Below are 16578 nucleotides of genomic sequence, written 5' to 3'. Positions count from 1 at the left end.
CTCTGCCTTCAGCTCAGGTCATGATCTCAGGGTCTTGGGATCGAGCCCCGCATCGGGCTCTCTGCTCAGCGGGGAGCCTGCTTCCTCCTCTCTCTCTGTCTGCCTCTCTGCCTTGTGATCTCTGTCAAATAAATAAAATCTTTTTAAAAAAATAAGCCTTAAATCACTGGCTCGAGGTCTTTAGGCATTCTTGGTCCCTTGGATATTGCTTATAATTATGTCAACATGTCACGGCTCTCTGGAAAATGCAGTCCGAACAATGAGCCACAGGAACGAAAAAGAAGGTACAGAGCACTGTAATTGTAAATGGTCTTCTTCTTCGTTTCTAATTACTCTGCTCTTTCTCCTGAACTGAGGAATTGAAGGGTGACAGCTTCTAAATAGATAATCATGTGATGTGCCTTCATCCTGAGCCCCCAGGGACCCAGCGACAGAGCACGCACAGCTACTCCCAAAACGTCCCTGGGGCCACATGCGAGAAGAGCCTTGGATTTCATGCATGGCCTGCAGTGGGGACAGTTTGTCTTGACGTGTTCTCTCTGAGCATGTTTCAGATTCTCATGTCCTTATCTATCTCCAGTAAAAAGTGATCTGTCCTCTCAGTGAACTCACTTTCTCATGTTTTTGTCCATCATTGGTATAGCCTGAAGGAATCAGATGATTCCTCTGCTCCCTGATAGGAAGCACAGATTGAGTATTGTGATGGGGACTCAGAACAGTGAGTTCTAAAATCTATGAAATGGGCAAAGACAGCCTGTATACTACAGGTTGCTGTATTTATGGCAAAGACATTGAAGTATTTTCTGGGTAAACAGAACTGCATTTGACCTCCAGTGTCAAATGCATGGGTTTGATGCTGTGGAGAACAAGAGTTTTCTGCCTTAGTTGGGGTATCTTCAGTGCAATGTCCCCCTGACTTAGGCTTGTATCCTGGCTTCAGCACCAACCGACTGTGTGACTTTCAGCAAATTACTTGACCTCTCTGTGCCATAGAGAAGCTCTTTCTTTAAGGTCCCTTCCGAGCTTGAGAACCCAGGATCATATGAATCTGTCCTGGCCAAGCAGGGGCTTCCAGAAAAATGCCTGAAGAACAAGTCTGTTTTGAGGGGAGGGGAAGTAGGAACAAAAACAGGAGAGACCTTGATGCCAAAGATGACAAACTCAAGGTCATTCCTGGTTCGTCCAACACCCAGCCAACATAGGAGTTACACATCTCCCTTATTTTGGTCACTGGAGGTTTACAAAGGGGAGGGAGAACTTGAGTTCCTTCTCTGATCACAGGGGACCATTCTCTCCGTTGGGGTGTCAGAGGTACGTCTGTCACCCAAGGAGCTGGGGTGGCCCACATGAGAAAACACGCTGGCTGGCAGATTTGAAACAGACCATGAGCTGTGAGCTTGGGAAGTGTTAGTGATTAATGTTGACCCATGTCCCCTCATCCCACCAAAACTCTTCTCCCTGCCCCACACACTCATTCCTTCAGCAATTTCCTGGGTGCCTTCCTCGTGCCAGGGATGGGCCAGCTGCTGAAGCCACCATGGTGACGAAGGCAATATGGCTCTCCCATCCTCAGGGCATTAACATTCCAGCCCCAGAGCCAAGTAACCAGAGAATCACAGCACCGTGCAATAAGTGTTCATTAGGGCACATGTGAGGGCTTTGGCAGAGTCAGGGACAGCTGCTTAAAAGCGGTTCTAGGAGCACTTCGATAAAGTCTGGAGCTTGGGGAGAAGTTAGCCAGACAGAGGGGCGGGAATGTGAGGGAGAGGGCAGGGAGACCAGGATGTGAGGAAGGGTGTAGCAGGTCGGGCAGCACCCACCATCTGACCAAGTGCGGTGAGTGGCTCTCAGTTCATGTTTTTTCATTCATCCAGTTGTGAAGGTATATTGAGCACCTACCCCATACCAAGCAACACACTAACAATTGAGTTATTTCCAGTATGCAGTGCGGGGGTGCCTGGGTGGCTCTGTGGGTTAAAGCCTCTGCCTTTGGTTCAGGTCATGATCCCAGGGTCCTGGGATAGAGCCCCGCATCGGGCTCTCTGCTCAGCAGGGAGCCTGGCTTCTCCCCTCTGTCTCTGCCTGCCCCTCTGCCTACTTGTGATCTCTCTGTCAAATAAATTTAAGAAATCTTTTTAAAAAATTAAAATAAAATAAAAAAAACAAATGCGGGCGTGCCTGGGTGGCTCAGTTGGTTAGGTATCTGCCTTGGGCTCAGGTCATGATCTTGGGGTCCTGGGATCAAGCCTCACATCAGGCTCTCTGCTCAGCGGAGAGTCTGCGGCTCCCTTTGCCCCTCCCCCGCTCTTGCGCCCTTGTGCACACGTTCTTCTCTCTTGCAAAAATAAATAAATTAATTAAAAAAAAAAAAGAAATTTAGTTTTGAGCCTCTTTCGTGATGTTTTGAAAACGTCAGTATTAAGATACATCACTTGCCGTAAAACCACCTATTTTAAAGTTCACCTTTCTGCAGTCCAGTGGTTTATAGTATTCCTTTATTATTTTGATTCTGATGGTGATTCCTGAGACAAGGGGAGGACCCAGAAGCAGCTCAGATCACAGACAGGGATGGGACACTGGGTCACACTTCTCTTCCGCTCTCCTGCTCATTGACCAATGGGCATGCAGAGTCCCCCCCTTGGCTTCCACCCCCAGGCTAGCGGGCTTTCTCCTTCTCTAAGTAGAATTTAATTTCCTATTATGTTTCCAAGTGTTTTGTACTTCCTCCTTGCCAGCTTTTTCTCTTTCACATGGAAATCAAGTCATTCTCTCCTCTTCCTTCCTGGACTACCATTTCTGTTTCTGAACATAAATGTTGTCCAGGCCTTTCTGCTGGATAATGGACATTTTGCGTCTGGGCTTTTCCTGAAATATGTTCTTGGAGCCTAGAACCTAAATGCATGCCCCAGCTTCGATTTCCTGTCTTTCCCTCATCCAAATTTCTGATGGGTCTGTTTTAATTGATCCTTGTATTTGTAACCTGGATTGGATCTAGTTCCAAAGTTGTGTCTAAATTCTTACTTTCTGTTATGTCCTAATAATGGGTCCGTGATTAAAGGAGCCAGACTGATATAAAGCGAAGGTCAAGCAAAGCTTTATTTCACGCCAAGCATCAAGACTCTAACTGATCGTTGGGGGACGCACCTCTTACAAGAGAGGGCGACCCTTCTCTGTTTCACAGACTAGCTTTTAAGGGCAAAGGCCATGAGGTCAGGCCTGGCCACGCACAGGTGACCAATGAGATTTTAACACACACAGGAAACTCCACAGTGATGCTAGGTGACCAATTGAGTTACAATTTACCCTAGTAGACATCTGAACCAGCCTATTACACCTTGATTAGGCTTGGCACCAAAAAGGCTCCCAAAGGGTGGGACATACTCCTTGGTAACCAAGAAGACAGTATGCAACCCCCCCCACTGATCGATGTCTCCACCTGGCCTGACCCACCCTTGTATCTGGGCTTTGTTACCTGGAGCTGTTTCTGGGACTCGTTTTTTTTTAAGTGAATGCCCTGGGGGAAAGGGAGCAGGGACAGTTTAAGGGTTAAACAACAAGGTTTTTGTTTAACCTCAATGAAAGCCTCTTGCTAAAATATAAAAATATAAAATAGGTACTTACACTTTCAAGATAATTTACAATTTAACGTTTTCTCTAGTTCCAGCTGGATATTCCACGTCAAGCATAATGATTTTATCCAAATCAATGGGGCATGACCTGGGGTCCCATATTGGGTAGTATTTGCATTTCCTTATTCTAACTGAAATGAAACATCTTATTGATAAATATTGAAACTATTTTGCCAGCCTCTGGATATGCAGCAAAACTATCTGGTTTCTCCTTTATCTAAAGAGCCTTTATTTTTCTATTCTCATGTGGTCTTGGGATCTTACAGGACACACTTCGTTTCACAAGTTACATTTTCTAGGGCTTGTGAGGCTGTAGCTTCGGCTCTGTGGGGCTCCTCACATCCCTGCTTCTCTAAATTCCTTTTGGAACAAGGCGGATGTAAATGCATGAACAGGGCAGCTCTCTAGTGTGCAGACGCACCAGCCCTTTCCTCTCCCTGGATTTTAGAGAATCACACTTGTGGGGCACCTGGGTAGCTCAGTGGATTAAAGCCTCTGCCTTCAGCTCAGGTCATGATCTCAGGGTCCTGGGATGGAGCCCTGCATGGGGCTCTCTGCTCCGCAGGGATCCTGCTTCCCCACCCCTGCTGCCTGCTGCTCTGCCTACTTGTGATCTCTGTCTGTCAAATACATAATAAGTCTTTAAAAAAAAGAAAAGGTATAGAGAATCACACTTGTGATAGGCAAGGGTTTGTGACATCCAAGACCCACCCACGCCTGGGTATTCATGGCTCTCTTGTTAAATGTGTACATGAGTAAGTGCATTCACTAAAAAAAAAATTAAATTTAAAAAAAAAATGTGTACTTGAAAGGCTACATGCCAGCTGTGAGCAAACCCAAGCCCCAGTCTCATTACCTTCCTCCCAGAATGTTAACCTTCCCATCCAGGGGCCCCCACTGGCTCCACAGGCCCGTACCCCTGCCTGGTACTTCTGGTGGCACTGCCACAGCCTAAGGTAAGAACCCTACCTGCACATTGTCACCCTAAGTGGCCTCTGTTTCCGTGGTTGATTACAGAGGGGTCCTGATGCCTGGAATCCATGTGAAGTGTCTTGGTGACCTGCCTCTCCGGCCTTGCCAGTGGCTGAGGGTGATTTATGCCACATGGATCAGAGGAAAAGGACATTGACTCTTGACTCTTACAAGGGTGTTTGGCGATGCCAAAACTATATTTATTGCATTTTATCAGACTATAAACATAATATATATTTATAAAACAATATAAGACAAAGATGGAGACACCAACAAGAGAAAGTCTCCCTAATTCCATGTCCCTTCCCAGAGAAGACCTCTGTTCAGCCTTCAGGACTTTTTGTCTGTACCCATGCATATCGGTGTTAATTTTTGTTTAGAAAAATTCTGTACAAGCACATTTCTAAAGCTGCTTTTTTCACTTGGTGATGCAGGGTGGGCCTCTCGCCACGCCAGTGCGTTCCTTTGTCCCCCATCCCTCTTACAAAGGAGTCCGCTTCATGCAGGGTGCCCCAGGACACGATTTTGGCCCCGTCTCCAGGCGTCACGGGACCAGGGGAATGATCTCACTGGGTACACCATCTGCCCGGCCTGGCTGGAGGCTGCTCTGGGAGGGCCAAGAGGGCACCACGTGTCAGTAGATCCAAAGTGGGGTGGGGCTCTGTGACCCGAGAAGCTGTTTGGTCTGCAGATACAAACAGGATGCAGGGAGATTTGGCTAAATGAATAGGTGATAAGGTTGTCACAGAAATAACCACAGGGAGCACTTACAGAGCATTTTCGGGAGCCAGGGATGGTTCTGAGCCCCCGAGGTCTATGAACTCATTTAAGCTCAGTATTTTACGGACAAAGCCCTGGAGGCTCCGAGAGGTTGCATGACTTGCCCAAGGTCACCCAGCCCTGAGTGTGTGCTTGACGCCCTCGGTGCTATTCCGTCGTGGACTTCGGCCCTGATGCCGTGTGGGATCAAATTTGCCTTTGTCAAAGGAGGAATTCGGGGACAATGTACCTGGGCTGCTGGGGCATTTCTCCCGTGTGCTAGAAGGACCCTGTTTATTCTCCGTCCTTCTGAGACAATGCTAAGTTCAGGCCTCTCATTACCAAGGAAGAGCTGCTAATCAGCCACAGCCTTCCGCCACCCTCCTCTCCCCCGCGTCCTTCCAAGATGTCCTCAGACTCAAAAAATAGCAACGGAAACCTCTTAAAAGTGACCCCTTTCCTTCTTCATTCTCCTCTTCCCTCTGTGTCTTCCCCGTTGTTCCCTAATGAAATGTCCTGGCAAAAGGAGCCCATTTCTCATCATTCTTGCGGCTTCGCCAACTCCAGCCCCCCTCGTAGCTCCTGGGCCTGCTCCCAGCAAACTGGAGACCTGGGGGCCACGGTTCGTCCCTCCCCAGTCACCTGCCACATCCTGTCCGTGCCTGCACTGGGAGGAAGGGGAAGCTCAGACTTCATAGCTCTGCTTTTGGCACTTACCTTCTCTCCACCTTCTGAGACTTTCCCAGGAGGAGCCCCTCATTTCTCCTCTTCTCCCCAGGGTTAATTCAATGCTGCCTCGCACCGCTTTATACCATCCCCCCCCCCCCTTGGTTTCGCAGACACACGGCCCAGCCCCCAGATTGGCCCCTTATCTTACCCCTTCGGGGAAAGCCGCCTCTTCCCCATCTTCAGTCACCTTCTCCTTGCTCATACCTCCCCTGTCATCCCCATCCCCTAGTCCCTTACAACAGTCTAGAACATGGCAGTTCCCTAAAGTGCTGTCCCTCCCGTGCATGTTTTCAGTGACCCTCACAGCCACCCTGTGAGACACGTGTCCTCATGCCCCTGTTACAAATAAAGAATCCACGGTACAGAGAGGGCAAGTGACTGGCCCAGGACAGAGCAGCTAGTGGTCCCCACTAGTCCCCACTAAGCCTTGAACCCAGGGCTTTTGATTCCACACCAGGTGTCTTTTCCACCCAGATCCGTGGAGGGAACTGAGCCGAGAACAAGGATCCCTCGGGAAGGCGTGGAGCTGATGCTGACCCTCAGGGGCCAAGAGGTCAGCCATTCATCCGACTGACAACGCTGGGCTTGACGCGTGTCACAAAGAAGTTGGGGTGGGCACGCCTGGGTGGCTCCGTTGGTTAGATGTCTGCCTTCAGCTCGGGTCATGATCCCGGGGTGCTGGGATCGAGACCCACGTCAGGCTCCCTGCCCCTCGGCGCGTCTCCTTCTCCCCCTGCCCCGCCTCCCGACTCATGTGCGCATGCGCTCGCTGTCTCAAATGTGTAAATAAAAAAAAATTTTTTAAAAAAGGAGTTGGAGTTGAGCAACCTCCAGGTGCACCTGTGAGGGTAGACATGAAGAGGGCATCTCCAGATCTGGAGACCCCGCTTCACAGGAGCACCCCGGGAACGGAGTGGGGAGGGAAGAGCAGCTAGGGATCCTCCAGGTTCCTAGGCCCCCCACTTTGGGCCTAGGATGGAGGGTGCCTCCCCAGACCCTGCTGTGAGGGTGAGGCCTGGCACTGTTCTCAAAGTGCCTTGAAAAAGGGGTAGCCTGGGTACCTTCCATCAGTCCCAGAAATGGCGAAAGGTTGAGCAGGTGCTTCCCAGAACCCATCATGCTCTTTGGCAAGTGGCCCCAGGGTGCTTCTGAGAGGCTTCCCAGCTCCTAGGCGTTGCTGAGGCAAGAGCTTGAGGGAGGAGGCCCACCCATCAGATGGCGGTGCCTTTCTATCCGAGACCCCACTCTGCCCCGCCCACAGTCAGTTCCTGCGCTGACTCCCGGGCCGACTTCCCATTCCTAAACTGAGCTTTCCAGCAAATCACCACATGCCAGACTCTGTCCCCAGTTCTGCCGCTATTTCTAGGTCCCCTGGAGGTCCCTCAGCCCCTCTGTGTCTCAGTTTCCCCAACTGCAAAATGGAGCTGATATGACCCGTGAACCTCACAAACAGGTACTTGCGGGTGGCTCCTCCTGGATTAGGGCTCCGGAGTAGAGCGTCATGATTCCTTGATGGAGGTCTCTACCCAGTGTCAAACCCACCCAGCGAGGGCTAGGATTGCACACTCACAGCCACACGCAGCCCTCGCTCCGGCCTGGGCAACTGAGCTCACTGCCGAAATGGAGGTAAGAGGGGTGTCTGGGTGGCTCAGTCGGTTAAGCAGCCTGCTCTTTTTTTTTTTTTTTTTTTGAAGATTTTATTTATTTGAGAGAGGACAGAGCTAGAGAGGGAACACAAGCAGGGAGAGGGAGAAGCAGGCTTCCCGAAGTCATATGCTTAATGACTGAGCCAGCCAGGCACCCCAAGTGTCCAACTCTTGACTTCGGCTCTGGTTATGATTTCAGGGTCCTGGGATCAAGCCCTATATTGGGCTCCACACTTCAGATTCTCCCTCTGCCCCTCCCCATGTTCCTCACTCTCTCTTCCTCGCTCTCAAATAAATAAATCTTTTAAAAAATGTAGATAGATAATATTTCCTACTTCACATAGGTGGTTATGAGGATTAAATGAGATAAAATGTGTAATGGTGCCTGGCTCTAGAAATATCTTTTCTTATAAAGAGAAGACTCCAGAAGGCTAAAGGAGTTGGAGGGGTGGCCCGAAAACTCCCCCCCCATCACCTCTTAAGTGTAATCTGATGTTGGTTTATGGACCATTTGCTGCCTGTTAGGGCTGGAGGACAGAGACAAAGCAGCAATGCTACAAATTATATCCAGTAAAGACCAACCAGAAATAAGATAAAGCTTATTAATACAGCATATTATTCAGTGAATAAAACAGGCTACAGAATATGGTCTTATTTAGGGGAAATTTTAATGTGTGCCCAGAAGTATCTGCAGGGAAGTTCCCCAACATGTTAAAAGTGATTATTTTGCTTTGTTCTTTCACATTTTTGTATTTGACTTGTTAATATTGACTGAGTCACTTTTTCCTTTCTCTCTTTTTTTTTTTTAAAAGATATTTATTTATTTAACAGAGAGAGATCACCCAGAGAGGCAGGCAGAGAGAGAGGAAGGGAAGCAGGCCACCCGCTGAGTAGAGAGCCCGATGCAGGGATCGATCCCAGGACCCTGATATCATGAACTGAGCCGAAGGCAGAGGCTTTAACCCACTGAGCCACCCAGGCGCCTTCTGAGTCACTTTTTTTCAAAAGATTTATTTATTTTGGAGAAAGAGAGTGCATGCATGTGTTGGGCAGGGAGGGGCATAGGGAGAGGAAGAGAATCTTCAAGCAGACTCCTCGATAAGTACAGAGCCCATCTCAGGGCTCAATCCCAGGACCCTGAGATCATGACCTGAGCTGAAATCAAAGAATCAGATGCTCAACTGCCTGAGCCACTCAGGTGCCCCTAGGAATCACTTCTATAAAACAACGCATTTTTTTTTTTTCCTCTCTCTCCCTAAGAATTAAGAGTGGTTTGCCCAAGGAAGGCAATTTTTTGTTCTGGTTTTCTTGGTTTTGATATCAGAAGAGACTCCTCTTTATCCATTTGGTGCTCTGAGTTCAGGGGATTCATCGCAGGTAGAATTAAAGTGGTGTCCAGGAACATGGGCGGTTCCTGAACAGGACAGAGGCTCAGCAGCCTGTCTCTGCCACCTGTCAAGATGTCACACAGCAGCGCTGTCCTCATTGAAAGGTGACTGATGGAAAAATCTCTCCGAAAGGGGGTTGGAGGGAAAGCGACCACAGTTCTGAACAGAAAGGCCACCCAAGCCTCATCTGTCACCCTGCCAGGTGTCACAGCACTATTTCACTATGCCAGCGACTACAAACAAGGAGAGAAGCCTTTATTTAAAAAAAAATTAAAATAGAGATCTGAGGCTTAAAACTAGAATTGTCCTCTCAGACACAATCTGCATTTTCTTACACTGGTGGACATCAGCCTGCTGACATCAGCCATGACACACTGTCTGTGCACAGCAGCGCCACCTCCCTCCAAAAAGCGGCCTTCATTCATGCTTTCATACAACTGTTGATTGTTCTCTCTGGATGGAGGCCCAGGATTATTCCATTTTCTTCTCACCAACATAAGTCTTCCCTCTCTGTGGGCTCCTTTATCTTCTCTCCTCTTAAAATATGCTTAAAATCTGGGTTTTTTTTTTTTTTTATTATTGTCCAGATTTGGTTCTAGAACATTCTGTGGTACACATGTGATGTGACCACGAGCTCGCATGTTAGAGCCCTTTGGAGGTTTGCCATGCCACGAGTCTTCCTGGGGATGTCCCTGTGCCTCGCTCAGTGCCGCCTGCCACCCGTGGGGCGCAGGGGAGAAGAGGGACAGCACCAGCGGAGAGGCCGCACCCGAGACAGTCACAGATGGGACCAGCTGTTAGCGAAGGGTGTCTGAGGTATGAGGTTGCCGGGAGTCAACCTCAAGGGGCTGTTGATTTAAACCCTTGAGGGTTTTTCTCTTCCTCTGGTACAGCTGGCTCCCAGCTTCCTGAGCAGAGGGATTTCCTAATGACCTGGGCCCGACTCCGCCTCAGCCCAGGAGAGGAGCATGCGTGCCCTTCCATTAATCTCTGTATCTTAAAGTAAAACAGACGGACCGTCGGGGGTTACAGAATAGAGTGCAAATAAGACAAGGACATTTTCGAGGTAAAAGGCTTTTAGTTCAGTGGAGCAAGCCGGTGTTCCTAACATCACCGCTTGATTCTGTCACGATGAACAGTCACGTAACAGGGTCAGATTCTGGTGCCAGGCTGGCTGGGCTTTGAATGCCGACTCCCTGACATGCCTACTGCCAGACCCGAGGCAACCTACTCAGCCTTCCCGTGCCTCAGTTTCCCCCTCTGTAGAAGGAGGCGTCATAATGGAGGCAGATGTATGGATTAAAGGAGTCGGTACCTGGAGACACTCGAAAGGTGGCTCCTGTCGTTAAGGAGGAATCCTGTTTTCCACCGGAGTGCGCTGGCACGTTCCCGATGGTGCCGAAAAGGGACCAGAGCAAAGGAAAAATGGGATGCAGGAGCCAAAAATAACTTCGGGAACAAAGTTCATTGTGAGGTTATTTTGGATTCTGGATGTATCTCTACTGGATCTTCTGCTTTCTGAGAGAGGTCCATTTAGGGTGTTTGTTTCTTCAATAATAGCTTTATTGAGATATGTTCTGTACCGTGAAATTCACCCTTGAAAGGGGGCAAGTCTGTGTTTTCGGCAGATTGGCAAAGGTGGGCATCGGCACTGCTCTCTATTTGCAGTGCGGGATTGCTCAGCGGAGGGGGTCTGGGGGCGCTCCTTCTCCCCTTGGACCCAGCCACCCGACCGGGCCACCCCGCTTTGCGCTGAGTCACGGCGGGTGCCCCGGGGCCTGCGGTCGCTGCTCCGCCCGCCGCCGCCGGCCGCGCGTCTGCTGCCCCCTAGCGAGGCTGCCCCTCGGCCCGGGACAGCCCCGCCCCCGAGGTGGGTTCGCGGAGGGAGGTGCGGGTCAGATTCTCGCAGCTCGGTCGGTGGGGCTCCAAGCGCGGTGCGCCCAGGGTGCCGGCTTGCCCTCGGCTCTCCCTGCGGCCCGGACAGTCCGTCCTGTCGCCCAGTCCTGGACGGGGGGAAAAGGACTGTTCTTTTTAAACAGTGTTGGAAAGGCATGGGGAGGATGTAATAGCTGGAGATGGGCTTGAGCATCAAAAGATCCAAGTTCAGGGGCGCCTGGGTGGCTCGGTCTTAAGCATCTGCTTCCGGCTAAGGTCATGATCACAGGGTTCTGGGATTGAGCCCCACATCGGGCTCCTTGCTCAGCAGAGAGCCTGCTTCTCCCTCTCCCACTAGAACAGGAAAGAGGCAGCAGGAGCCCGAAGGCCATTTGGTCTTCATCTACACCAGGTAAGGACTGCCCTAGGTCAGAAGATACCTACAGACCCCCTGAGAACCGTGCAGGAGGAAAGGCCTGGGTGGAGAGCACATGAAGGCATCGGAACTGCCAGGAATCCGTGTCCCAGAGGACAGCAGTCAGATTCGGCTCAGTGGCCTTGGGCAAGTCATTTAGCCTCCGGGGTCCTTGGCCTGTCAGAGATTTGTGTCCTGCCAACCTCACGGGTTTGAACCGGGCGTAGATGTTCTGTCATGGGGAAGTGTCCAGGAAAATGGCAGATATGCGCCAAGGAGTGAGCAGGGTCCCCTGGTGACATTCCGGAAGTCACTTCTCAGCAGGACTAGGTGCCTGGGGTTCCCTCGTTCACTTCTGGACACCTCCCAGGGCAGCTCGGGGTGATCAGAAAACAGAGGTGCCTCTTCAGATATGCTGCGCAGAAGAGGGGATCTCGGCCAAGCAGACAGTTGGCTCCTTCTGGCAGCCTGGGGAGGCCCCATTCTTTGGGAGCAGAAGGGAGCCGGGGTCTCACCTACACCTACGTTCTTACGCCCCAGGGAGGCCCAGACTTTTCCAAACGAGGAAGAAGTTGAAGGTTGTCTGAGGAAGCCTGCTGGTCTCCTCCTTCCCACCTTCCTTCTCCCTCCACCCCGGTTTCACGTTATCCCATAAGTCACAATAAAAAATTCCACTTTACCTTGTTTCCGAACTCGTCATTTATTAAAAGGCCATGAGTATCCATCAAAGGATAAATGGAGAAATAAAATGCAGGTGTGTCCATAGGGTGGAATCTTATTAAGAAATGAAGCCCTGAGTCCTGAAAACATTATGCTAAATGACAGAAACCTGGGACGGACAAAAAGGCCGCATATACCATGATTTCAGTTTTCTGAAATGCATAACCCAAGGAGACAGAAAGTAGACGAGTGGGCGGTGGGCAGGGAGCTAGGGGTGGAGGGGATGAGAAGAAACTTTCATAGGCACAGGGTTTCTTTTTGGAGGCATGAAAATGTTTTGGAGCTGGTTAGAGGTGGCAGTTGCATAAAGTGAATTGTTCACCTTAAAATGGTTAAAATTCCGTTGTGTGACTTTTCCCTCAACAACAACAACAACAACAACAATAATAATAAAGACTGGGTAGCTGCAGTCGTGATTTGATCCTTCCCTGTGGTTTCACCCCCTGGGCTTCCCTTATCCTGTCTTCACCTGCGTATCTTTGTCTGTCTGTCCCTCACACCCTGTGGACAGTTGACCCCTTCCCTGCCCCGCTCCGACTCTGTCCATCAGCAAGGTGGCATGAGGTTGGGAGTATGACCCTGTAGGACAAGGCGCCTTCCCTCGTGGGCCAAAGCTGGCTAAGCTACAGGACGACAGGGACAGACCCCAGGACCCTCTGGCTCTTGTCTCTCTCTAGTTAGGTATTTTTCCCAAGGGTGCCTAAAAATGGCCCTTTTTAAAAAATTTTATTTATTTGACAGAGATCACAAGTAGGCAGAGAGGCAGGCAGAGAGAGGAAGGGAAGCAGGCTCCCTGCCGAGCAGAGAGCCCAATGCGGGGCTTGATCCCAGGACCCTGGGACCATGACCTGAGCTGAAGGCAGAGGCGTCAACCCACTGAGCCACCCAGGCACCCCCAAAATGGCCTTTTTTAGCTTACAGATTTAACTCAACTTTTGTGCCTCTCCTAGAATTTCTTGCTTTAGTCCTACCCTCCACCGCCTTTAAGTCACTGCCTGGGAGACCAGGAGGTAGGAAATGAGAGAGACAGAAAGAGGAGAAATTGGTTGATTTAGAAGAATAAGAAAGCAGAGGGCAGCCTTAAGAAAACAACTCCCTGTGTGTTTATTTTCCTGTCTGTGCGTCCCTTTTAGATTACAGGGATCGGTGGGGTGGTGGCCGAGTCTAGTCTGGCTGCGTACCCACCTCGGGGCTGTGCTTATTTTGTGTTTTCTAGCCTGCTGTCTTTGGCTGAAAGTCTTAGGGTTGGGATGTGTGGCTGTGTCGTTTGTCAGAGGAAGGGAACTTTAACTGGCGAGCTTATATATTCAGGGCGTAAGTGGTGAATGGGCTTTGGGACTTTGCGACTGAACCATGAGCCGAATGTGGCAAGCCATATAGGGTGTGTGGGTTCCTGGCGTCTCACACCTCCCAGGCTCCTTTGGAAGAACTGAAAACCTGTGATTTTAAAATATGAGCAACCACTGGGTTTGGGGGCAAGCTGGCCTCAAGAGTAGAGAAAAGAGGAGAATCTCCCCTCCCATGCCTGCATTCTTCTGCAAAACCTCCTGAATTCTACCAGCTTCTTTTCACAAGCTCATTGAGAGAGAGATTTTCTGCTAAGGGATCCCAGCCGTCTGATAGAGAGAGACCTAGAAAATGCTTCCCGTGTTTACTCCCCGGAGACCTTGAGAGGAACCTGTCGCTTCTGGGCCAGTTCCAGTATTGGCGCTGCAGCCCGATCACCTCTGCTGCAGAGACCCAGAGCTCTTCGTAAATCATCAGCATCGTGAAGGCAAGGGTCCCACTCACAAAAGCAGCATAGACAATGGCAAGACATCAAGAGTGACGTCCCCAGCAGGAAAGTGTGGGACAGAGAGGTTTAGTTTAGAAACCAGAATGAATGGGAAGTAACGCTATGGTCTTGCAATAGGAACACCAAATATTCCGAAGGGAGCAATTTTTATCGTCTTGGCACATAACACAGTTCCAGCCAAAATCCCAATGGAATTTTGAGAATTTGAGAAAAAATATTCTAAAGGCCGTCTGTAAAAGAAAACATGCAAGAAGGTCAAACGGTTTTGAAAAAGAAAATGAGAGTGTCCACGGCCACCTAGAGAATAAAACTTGAGATCCAAAACTTCACTCGGGGGTGGGAGTGGGGGGCGGCTCTGGCACCAGAACGGACGGATAAATGGGGCAGAACAGCTAGTTTGTTTGCTTAAGTGAGAGGACAGATTCTATGAATAGGGCTGGGCCTTTGGTTTCACTATTCTTATTTGGGAGGAAATGTTTTGGTTCTCACCGCATGTCATCAATCTAAATAAATCTCCCTCCCCCCACAAATAAATTAAAAAAGAAAAACAGAAAACCTTGCAGGTCGGAAGCCATCAGGAACCAAAATAAAGGTAACTGACTGGAGAAACTTTCTGCCACACGTATGACAAAGGGTTGATGTTTCTCATGCATGAAGAGCTCACTTAAGGCATTACGATGAGGACTGAGATCTGAACAGAGGGGCAAAGGCTATAAACAGGCATTTTATAAAAGAGGAAACCAGTCCATGAGATTTTTACTTCTACGCCTCCGTTCACCAGGTTCTAGGTGGGGAAACTTGGTCATTCATTGGAAGGGATCGATCCAGTCTGAAGACCAAACCCCCCCGAGGTCATCACACTTCTGAGCATTCACTGAGTTCCACTGAATCTTTTTTTTTTTTTTTAACATTTTATTTATTTATTTGACAGAGAGAGGCACAACGAGAGAAAGAAAACCAGCAGAGGGATGTGGAAGAGGGAGAAGCAGGCTTCCCGCAGAGCAGGAGGCCCGTTGCAGGGCTCGATCCCAGGACCCTGGGATCATGACCTGAGCCGGAGGCAGATGCTTAACAACTGGACCAGCCAGGCACCTCGAGATTCATCGAATCTTGCGCTGCGGCTGGGCGGGGTGGCCTGAGTTAGCTAGCCTGGTTCACCTGGGCCAGGTGTAGTGTCTCCAGACGGTTTGGGAGGACTTCAGCTTCTGGGGTGATCCCCCTCCCTCCAGGGTGAGGCATCTGGTGACTCAGCCAGATGATAGTGACTCATGGACCAGTCTCGGGGACGAGCCTTTGGGTGGTAACTAGGGACGCCCTAAGAGACTCCATCAGCAAGGAAGATGCTGGGTAGGGGATCAAGGGTTTTCTCAGATAATGGAACTCTTCCCTTTTAGAAGAGGGGTTCTGACATTTGGGGGCTTTCTAAGGGCAACAGACCATTGGCATATCTAAGAGTAGAGAATATCGCCACCAAATCCTAAGCCTGGAAGGGTGAATGGGGACTCTGATCTGCCCGAAATAAAGTCCTGCGTATGGCTGGGGAGATGTCAAAGATTTGGAGAACCTCAGTCTTGGATGCCTTTTCTAAGAGCTCTCTGAATGACAGGGTCCTCACCCAGAATGAGAAGAGTCCCCTTCTCTATAGGCGGTAAATACCTAAGTGGGGTCAGGCCACCCACCCAGCAGAGGTCCCATTGAGTTCACTTTTTTTTTTTAAAGATTTTATTTTTAAGTATTTACACCCAACATGGGGTTCAAACTCACAACCTCGAAATCAAGGGTCACACACACCCCCGACTGAACCAGCCGGGCACCCTTGCAGAAAAATTATAAAAGTTACAATTATAAGAAGGAAAGATTAAAAGAAAACAAGCACAATGTAAACAGTCAGAAAAAAAATAGAAGGATAACATAGGCAAATATATTTGAAAGGGATTTCAAAAGGTTAGAAATAAAATGATCCTCTGGGCTACTTTTACGATTTTTCTGTAAGTCTAAAATTATCTCAAGTAAAATAATAATTAAATGAAAAGCTGATGTGAATCTGGGGCAAAAATTAAAAGTAAAAATAACAAAAACTATAAAGATGTAAATAAATACATGTAAAATAAGTCAACACATATATGTGTTTACTAGAAAGATTTATTTAATATACTTACATTTCCGTGGGTGTATTTGTTATGTGTACTTCTGTAGCTAAATGTAATGAATCACATGAATGCATGTAAAATAAATCAAGACAGAGCTGAGATTTTTAAAGGGTAAGAAACAAAAACCAAGACCAAAGACTACAGAAAGGTAAAGAGAGGAAGTAGAAGCAACCAGGACAGGAGTGTTTCAGAGATAAGAATAAAAATAAAGTAGAAAATAAGTAATATAAGTAATTTATAAAGAAGGTGTCCAGGGCACCTGGATGGCTCAGTTGTTAAGTGTCTGCCTTGGGCTCCAGTCATGATCCCAGAGTCCCAGGATCAAGTACCACATCAGGTTCCCTGCTCAGCAGGAAGCCTGCTTCTCCCTCCCCCACTCTCCCTGCTTGTGCTCCCTCTCTCGCTGTCTCTCATTCTGTCAAATAAATAAATTCGTTAAAAAAAAAAAAAGACAGTTTTGCTTCCTCATTGTCCAGTGATGGAAAGATCACGTTTGCCTC

At 49.0% G+C, this 16578-nt stretch overlaps 1 protein-coding gene across 12 annotated transcripts in view; it reads left to right on the top strand.

Moving 5' to 3' along the window:
• Positions 1-16578, top strand: part of MAPT (microtubule associated protein tau) — a 95932-nt gene that overhangs the window by 37743 nt on the left and 41611 nt on the right. The window lies entirely within an intron of this gene.

Source organism: Mustela nigripes, chromosome 16 (genome assembly GCF_022355385.1).
Source record: "Mustela nigripes isolate SB6536 chromosome 16, MUSNIG.SB6536, whole genome shotgun sequence".
Classification (NCBI taxonomy): domain Eukaryota; kingdom Metazoa; phylum Chordata; class Mammalia; order Carnivora; family Mustelidae; genus Mustela; species Mustela nigripes.
This window is presented reverse-complemented; position numbering and strand designations above follow the sequence as displayed.